This window comes from Babylonia areolata, chromosome 7 (genome assembly GCF_041734735.1).
Source record: "Babylonia areolata isolate BAREFJ2019XMU chromosome 7, ASM4173473v1, whole genome shotgun sequence".
Lineage (NCBI taxonomy): Eukaryota > Metazoa > Mollusca > Gastropoda > Neogastropoda > Buccinidae > Babylonia > Babylonia areolata.
This window is the reverse complement of record NC_134882.1, coordinates 45,428,406-45,437,424: the sequence shown is the minus strand read 5'-3', so window position 1 is coordinate 45,437,424 and position 9,019 is coordinate 45,428,406.

The window sequence follows — 9,019 nt, the reverse complement described above, 5'->3', positions numbered from 1 at the left end:
ATAGAAGGAAGGAGGGAGGGAAAGGAATAGAGACAGGTAGACACAGAGAGAGGGAGAGAGAGAGGAAGGGAGAGAGAGAGAGAGAGAGAATGCAGCGACAAAAATCCAGCACAAATCTGAACGACATTGAACAGTTCATCCTGTTTCTTCCGTTTAGTACTGCTTTGTAGGTCTTAAACCCCCTCTTTCTCTTCTATCTTGTCCCCAGGATTTGTGTTTTTTCTTCTTCTTCTTTTTTTTTTTGCCGATGGCTGTTTGAGTTGAGTGAGTAGTGTGGCACAGAGGATTCCTAGGGAGGAGTTAGACAAGAAGCTGACAACAGTGTTCCTGCAACTTCTTCTTGTGACACCTAGGTTTTGTGCAGAAAGGAGAGAGAGAGAGAGAGAGAGAGGGAAGAGAGGGGGGTGGGGTGGGTATGGTGCTAATCGATTTCTGTCCCCAGGTGTGCTTGTGGAGTCCTTGCCTGTCTCTCTCTCTCTGTCTCCTCCGCTAGCTTCAAGGGATGGCGCCATTGTTCCCAAGACGTTGTTGTTGTCACCGGTCGGCGTGTGTGGTCGTGTGTGTGTTGCTTCTGTCGTCCGCCCCTCTCCTGCACCCAGCTGCCTCCCTGGATGAGGTCAAGATAGGTAAGTGCTGAGAAATGAAATAACAATGGTGTCAAGTGTTGATCGTGACAAAGTGTACAGGCGCTGTTCTCTCTCTCTCTCTCTCTCTCTCTCTCTCTCTCTCTCTCTCTCTCTGTGTGTGTGTGTGTGTGTGTGTGTGTGTGTGTGTGTGTGTGGTGTGTTAGTTGGTTGCTTGGTCATTAAATTAACGTCTGTTCACTTAAGTGACTTTAGACTCTCTCTCTTTCTCTCTCTCCCTCTCTTTCTGTGTGTGTGTGTGTGTGTGTGTGTGTGTGTGTGTGTGTGTGTGTGTGTGTGTGTGTTCGTGTTTGTGTTTGTGTATGTGTGTCAACGGGGGTTTTCTGCGTGCTGATTCTCAGAACGTTTTTGTCATGTGTCATTGGCGTGTTAGTAGTGTACACTGGCATTTCAGGCCAGAAATCTGTTTACTGCTAATCTGATAATCAGTAATTACTTTTGTGGCGTGTGGTACCTCCTCTAAACAAAGTATACCAATGTAGCAAGCCTAGAAGAAATTGTAACCAAAAACGAATAGAAAAACCAGCATCTATGGAACACTTTTTCAAGGAGAAAAAAAACAAAGCCCAAATAAATGTGTTCATGAAAGATGTGTTAATAGCAAGAACAGACATGTCAGTTTTTCCTTCAAGATTCAGACTGCTATTCATAAACAGGTTCACCCCTAACTGCTGCTGACTAAAGTATACAATCAGGGAAGGGCTTACTGAGGTAAAGTTGAGGTCACAGATCGGTCAGGATGGCAGTCATGATTTTATTCATTTAGAATTCTTCCTCTTTGGGATTGTGTTCACATTTTAGTTTCAGCTAAAACCAGTTACACGTATCTAAAGTACACTGGAAGTAGCTCTCTCACACTCACCATGCATAGCACGCTGCTTTCGTTTCACCAAACCACTGCAGTCAAGGGTTTAAAGCTCAAAACAAGTGGATTTGCGCATTGTTTAAATGAATTAAAGGGTACTGTAATTCTATGGTGATCAATGGATGAGAAAGATGCATTTCATTTATTCCCTGTTGATGATAGCAGGTGTGGAAGGTTTCCTGTGACGAGCTGTTGGTGCTTTCACTTCATGAGTTCGTTTTGTTTTACATAAATAAAAAGTGGTTATAGCACCACTATACCACTACTTCTAAACAAAAACAACACAAACAACAACAAACGATAAACAAATACAAAGATATATTTTGAAAAATCCTCCTACGACTACTACTACTACTACTACTACTACTACTACTACTACTACTACTACTACTACTACTACTACTACTACTACTACTACTACTACAACCAGTGCTGCTGCTGCTGCTGCTACCACCATATCTAAGAATAATTACGATAAGAAAAATCAATGACGGCTTCAAGTTCTACTACTTCTAATAATGCGCCAAAATTATTAAGTAACAACACCAACAACAGACAACAAACAAGAACAGGAACAACAACACACACACACACACACACACACACACACACACACACACACACACACACACACACAGAGGAGAGGGAGGGAGGGAGGGAGAGAGAGAGAGAGAGAGAGAGAGAGAGAGAGAGAGAGAGAGAGAGAGAGAGAGAGAGAACTCAGAACTCAAAACGTTTTTATTCAAGGATTAAGATTTTAGGCATTGCCTATTCTTCCAATCTGTCCTTGCTAATCTACATCTAGTACAAACAGCACACACATACATGAAAGGAAAAGGTTTTCATGCAGAATTGTATACATAATGAAGAACCCCCCCCCACTCCCCGCCCCCCCCCCCCCCCCCCCCCCCACACACACACACACCCATATCCGTGCACACACATGCATACACACACTGACGCTCGCGTGCGGGCGCACACACATACATACACACACACGCACACACACACACTGACAGCACCCCCTCACTCCCCCCCCCCCCCCCACAGAGAGAGAGAGAGAGAGAGAGAGAGAGTCATTTCTGTCCTCCTCTGTTATATTTTGAATTGACTGAAACGAAGGTACTCTTGGCGTGTTTGTGCTGTGTTGCGATGTATTCGTTATCAGAGCTGAATTACGAGGCGAGATTAACATTGGTATTTTCCAGCCTGAGTTGATTAAAGAAAAAGAAAAAAAAAAAAAAAAAAAAGAGAAAGGACATGATGGACATGTGGTCTGGCCACAAGACGCAAGTTATGGTGTATGTCTGACAACGTCGCCTTTCCCCTAGAGGTAGGTGGATTAACTCACTCAGTACGGCCAGTTCTCTCTTCTCCTCTACACAGACCCCTCGGATGTCCAGTGGGTGTCTGAATGACCCCACCTTTAGCTCCCGTCGTCAGAATTGTGGTATTCTTTGTCAACATTCACCTCTTCAGTATAAGAGCCTTCCGCTTGCAATATTTTGATGATGGTAACTGGGGTGAAACGCTGTTAACGTCGTCTCTTTCGCCGTTCGTATGGAGAGAGTTATTAAGAGACATGGTTGGCAAGTGCGTCTTTTTTCCTTAGAGGAATTCAGGAGTCACGAATGGTACGTGATCCGTCCATCAGCGCTGGGCAATAGGATACGGCTAGAAAGTAGTCTTTCCATCCACGTTATGAGATACCGTTGACAAGTTATGCGGTAAATGTGGTGTTTTTTTGTTTGTTTGTTTGTTTGTTTGTTTTTACATCAGATTTGATTTACGAGGGTTGCTTTACACGAGTTTTTTTTTCCGCATTGAGATTGATTTATTAGATACAGTTGACATAAGGTTTTTTTTTTGTTTTTGTTTTTTCTTTTTGGTTTTGTTGTTGTTGTTGTTTTTTGTTGTTTTTTCTTCAGAGTTCAATAATGAGACACGCATGACATGTGGTCTTCATAACACAGCTGAGTTATGAGACACGTTAGACATCAGCGTTACAGGTTCTGGCTGACATCTGAACTCTTCATAGGGGTGGAGTTCATGATATGTGGTAGAAATGCTATTTTTCATCCAGAGTTGAACTACGAGACTAGTTTGCAAGTGGACTTTTCTCAATGCCATACGGTTGGCACATTGTCTTTCCATCAGCTCACAGATAAGTTCTGAGACACTGTTGGCAGGTAGGTTTTCCATCAGTGTTGAATAGCAAGGCTTATTTATACTGTGTGGATCTTTTTCGTCAACGTTGAGTTACGATGCGTCCGTGACATGCAGTCTCTCCATTAGAATTGAGTTATGAGAGCTGGTCGACACATGGTCTTTCCATCAGAGAGGAGTTCTGAGACAGGTTGATATGTATCTCTCCATTAGAGAGGAGTTAAGAGACGTGGTTGATATATGATTGTTCCATCAGAGAGGAGTTCTGAGACAGGTTGATATGTGTCTCTCCGACAGAGAGGAGTTATGAGACAGGTTGATATGTGTCTTTCCATTAGAGAGGAGTTCTGAGACAGATTGATATGTGTCTTTCCATTAGAGAGGAGTTATGAGACAGGTTGATATGTGTCTTTCCATCAGAGAGGAGTTATGAGACAGGTTGATATGTGTCTTTCCATTAGAGAGGAGTTATGAGACAGGTTGATATGTGTCTTTCCATCAGAGAGGAGTTATGAGACAGGTTGATATGTGTCTTTCCATTAGAGAAGAGTTCTGAGACATGGTTAATATGTGTCTTTCCATCAGAGAGGAGTTACGAGACATGGTTGATATGTGTCTTTCTGGCAGAGAGGAGTTATGAGACAGGTTGATATATGTGTCTTTCCATCAGAGAAGAGTTCTGAGACATGGTTAATATGTGTCTTTCCATCAGAGAGGAGTTATGAGATAGGTTGATATGTGTCTTTTCGGCAGAGAGGAGTTATGAGACAGGTTGATATGTGTCTTTTCGGCAGAGAGGAGTTATGAGACAGGTTGATATGTGTCTTTCCATCAGAGAGGAGTTATGAGACAGGTTGCTATGTGTCTTTTCATTAGCGAGGAGTCCTGAGACACGTTGATATGTGTCTTTCCATTAGAGAGGAGTTCTGAGACACGTTGATATGTGTATTTCCATCTGAGAGGAGTTATTAGACAGTTTGATATGTGTCTTACCAGCAGGTAGGAGTTCTGTGACAGGTTGATATGTGTCTTTCCAGCAGAGAGGAGTTATGAGACTGGTTGATATGTGTCTTTCCATCAGAGATGAGTTCTGAGACAGTTTGATATGTGTCTTTCCATCAGAGAGGAGTTCTGAGACAGGTTGATATGTGTCTTTCCATCAGAGAGGAGTTATGAGACATGGTTGATATGTGTCTTTCCATCAAAGAGGAGTTCTGAGACAGGTTGATATGTGTCTTTCCATCAGAGAGGAGTTATGAGACATGGTTGATATGTGTCTTTCCATCAGAGATGAGTTCTAAGACAGTTTGATATGTGTCTTTCCATCAGAGAGGAGTTCTGAGACAGGTTGATATGTGTCTTTTCATTTGAGATGAGTTATGAGACATGGTTAATATGTGTCTTTCCATCAGAGAGGAGTTCTGAGACAGGTTGATATGTGTCTTTCCATCGGAGAGGAGTTATGAGACAGGCTGATATGTGTCTTTCCATCAGAGAGGAGTTATGAGACATGGCTGATATGTGTCTTTCAGTTAGAAAGGAGTTATGAGACAGGTTGATATGTGATCTTTCCATCAGAGAGGAGTTATGAGACATGGTTGATATGTGTCTTTCCGGCAGACAGGAGTTATGAGACAGATTGATACGTGTCTTTCCGACAGAGAGGAGTTATGAGACTGGTTGACATGTGTCTTTCCATCAGAGAGGAGTTATGAGACATGGTTGATATGTGTCTTTCCATCAGAGATGAGTTCTAAGACAGTTTGATATGTGTCTTTCCTTTAGAGAGGAGTTATGAGACATGGTTGATATGTGTCTTTTCATTTGAGATGAGTTATGAGACATGGTTAATATGTGTCTTTCCATCAGAGAGGAGTTCTGAGACAGGTTGATATGTGTCTTTCCATCGGAGAGGAGTTATGAGACAGGCTGATATGTGTCTTTCCATCAGAGAGGAGTTATGAGACATGGCTGATATGCGTCTTTCAGTTAGAAAGGAGTTATGAGACAGGTTGTATGTGATCTTTCATCAGAGAAGAGTTGTGAGACATGGTTGATATGTGTCTTTCCGGCAGACAGGAGTTATGAGACAGATTGATACGTGTCTTTCCGACAGAGAGGAGTTATGAGACTGGTTGACATGTGTCTTTCCATCAGAGAGGAGTTATGAGACAAGTTGATATGTGTCTTTCCATTAGAGAAGAGTTATGAGACATGGTTAATATGTGTCTTTCCATCAGAGAGGAGTTCTGAGACATGGTTAATATGTGTCTTTCCGGCAGAGTGGAGTTCTGAGACATGCTTGATATGTGTCTTTCAATTAGAAAGTAGTTATGAGACATGGTTGATATGTGGCTTTCCGGCAGAGAGGAGTTATGAGACAGGTTGATATGTGTCTTTCCATTAGAGAGGAGTTCTGAGACATGGTTAATATGTGTCTTTCCATCAGAGAGGAGTTATGAGACAGGTTGATATGTGTCTTTCCATCAGAGAGGAGTTATGAGACAGGTTGATATGTGTCTTTCCATCAGAGAGGAGCTCTGAGACAGGTTGCTATGTGTCTTTTCATTAGCGAGGAGTCCTGAGACACGTTGATATGTGTCTTTCCATTAGAGAGGAGTTCTGAGACACGTTGATATGTGTGTTTCCATCTGAGAGGAGTTATTAGACAGGTTGATATGTGTCTTACCGGCAGATAGGAGTTCTGTGACAGGTTGATGTGTGTCTTTTCGGCAGAGAGGAGTTATGAGACTGGTTGATATGTGTCTTTCCATCAGAGATGAGTTCTGAGACAGTTTGATATGTGTCTTTCCATCAGAGAGGAGTTATGAGACATGGTTGATATGTGTCTTTTCATTTGAGAGGAGTTATGAGACATGGTTAATATGTGTCTTTCCATCAGAGAGGAGTTCTGAGACAGGTTGATATGTGTCTTTCCGTCGGAAAGGAGTTATGAGACAGGTTAATATGTGACTTTCCATCAGAGGGGAGTTATGAGACATGGCTGATATGTGTCTTTCAGTTAGAAAGGAGTTATGAGACAGGTTGATATGTGTCTTTCCATCAGACAGGAGTTATGAGACAGATTGATACGTGTCTTTCCGGCAGAGAGGAGTTATGAGACTGGTTGATATGTGTCTTTCCATCAGAGAGGAGTTATGAGACAGGTTGATATGTGTCTTTCCATTAGAGAAGAGTTATGAGACATGGTTAATATGTGTCTTTCCATCAGAGAGGAGTTCTGAGACATGGTTGATATGTGTCTTTCCGGCAGAGAGGAGTTCTGAGACATGGTTGATATGTGTCTTTCCATCAGAGAAGAGTTATGAGACATGGTTAATATGTGTCTTTCCATCAGAGAGGAGTTCTGAGACATGGTTGATATGTGTCTTTCCATTAGAGAGGAGTTCTGAGACATGGTTAATATGTGTCTTTCCATAAGAGAGGAGTTCTGAGACATGGTTGATATGTGTCTTTCCATCAGAGAGGAGTTCTGAGACATGCTTGATATGTGTCTTTCCATAAGAGAGGAGTTCTGAGACTTGCTTGATATGTGTCTTTCCATTAGAGAAGAGTTATGAGACATGGTTAATATGTGTCTTTCCATCAGAGAGGAGTTCTGAGACATGGTTGATATGTGTCTTTCCGGCAGAGAGGAGTTCTGAGACATGCTTGATATGTGTCTTTCCATAAGAGAGGAGTTCTGAGACATGGTTAATATGTGTCTTTCCATCAGAGAGGAGTTCTGACACATGGTTGATATGTGTCTTTGAATTAGAAAGTAGTTATGAGACATGGTTGATATGTGGCTTTCCGGCAGAGAGGAGTTATGAGACAGGTTGATATCTGTCTTTCCATCAGAAAGAAGTTATGAGACATGGTTGATATGTGGCTTTCCGGCAGAGAGGAGTTATGAGACAGGTTGATATCTGTCTTTCCATCAGAAAGAAGTGATGAGACATGGTTGATATGTGTCTTTCCGGCAGAGAGGAGCTCTGAGACAGGTTGCTATGTGTCTTTCCGGCAGGGAGGAGTTATGAGACAGGTTGCTATGTGTCTTTCCGGCAGGGAGGAGTTATGAGACAGGTTGCTATGTGTCTTTCCGGCAGGGAGGAGTTATGAGACAGGTTGATATGTGTCTTTCCGGCAGGGAGGAGTTATGAGACAGGTTGATATGTGTCTTTCCGGCAGGGAGGAGTTATGAGACAGGTTGCTATGTGTCTTTCCGGCAGGGAGGAGTTATGAGACAGGTTGCTATGTGTCTTTCCGGCAGGGAGGAGTTATGAGACAGGTTGATATGTGTCTTTCCATTAGAGAGGAGCTCTGAGACAGGTTGTTATGTGTCTTTCCGGCAGAGAAGAGTTATGAGACAGGTTGATATGTGTCTTTCCATTAGAGAAGAGTTATGAGACATGGTTAATATGTGTCTTTTCATCAGAGAGGAGTTATGGGACAGGCTGATATGTGTCTTTCCATCAGAGAGGAGTTATGAGACAGGTTGATATGTGTCTTTCCATTAGAGAGGAGTTATGAGACAGGTTGATATGTGTCTTTCCATTAGAGAGGAGTTATGAGACAGGTTGATATGTGTCTTACCGGCAGATAGGAGTTCTGTGACAGGTTGATATGTGTCTTTCCATCAGAGATGAGTTCTGAGACAGTTTGATATGTGTCTTTCCATTAGAGAGGAGCTCTGAAACAGGTTGATATGTGTCTTTTCATTTGAGAGGAGTTATGAGACAGGTTGATGTGTGTCTTTCCATCAGAGAGGAGTTATGAGACAGGTTGATATGTGTCTTTCCATCAGAGAGGAGTTATGAGACATGGTTGATATGTGTCTTTCCATCAGACAGGAGTTATGAGACAGATTGATACGTGTCTTTCCGGCAGAGAGGAGTTATGAGACTGGTTGATATGTGTCTTTCCATAAGAGAGGAGTTCTGAGACATGGTTAATATGTGTCTTTCCATCGGAGAGTTCTGAGACATGGTTGATATGTGTCTTTCCATCAGAGAGGAGTTCTGAGACATGGTTGATATGTGTCTTTCAATTAGAAAGTAGTTATGAGACAGGTTGATATGTGATCTTTCCATCAGAGAGGAGTTATGAGACATGGTTGCTATGTGTCTTTCAATTAGAAAGGAGTTATGAGACAGGTTGATATGTGATCTTTCTATCAGAGAGGAGTTATGAGACATGGTTGCTATGTGTCTTTCAATTAGAAAGGAGTTATGAGACAGGTTGATATGTGATCTTTCCATCAGAGAGGAGTTATGAGGACAGGTTGATGTGTGTCTTTCCATCAGAGAGGAGCTCTGAGACACGTTGATATGTGTTTTTCCAT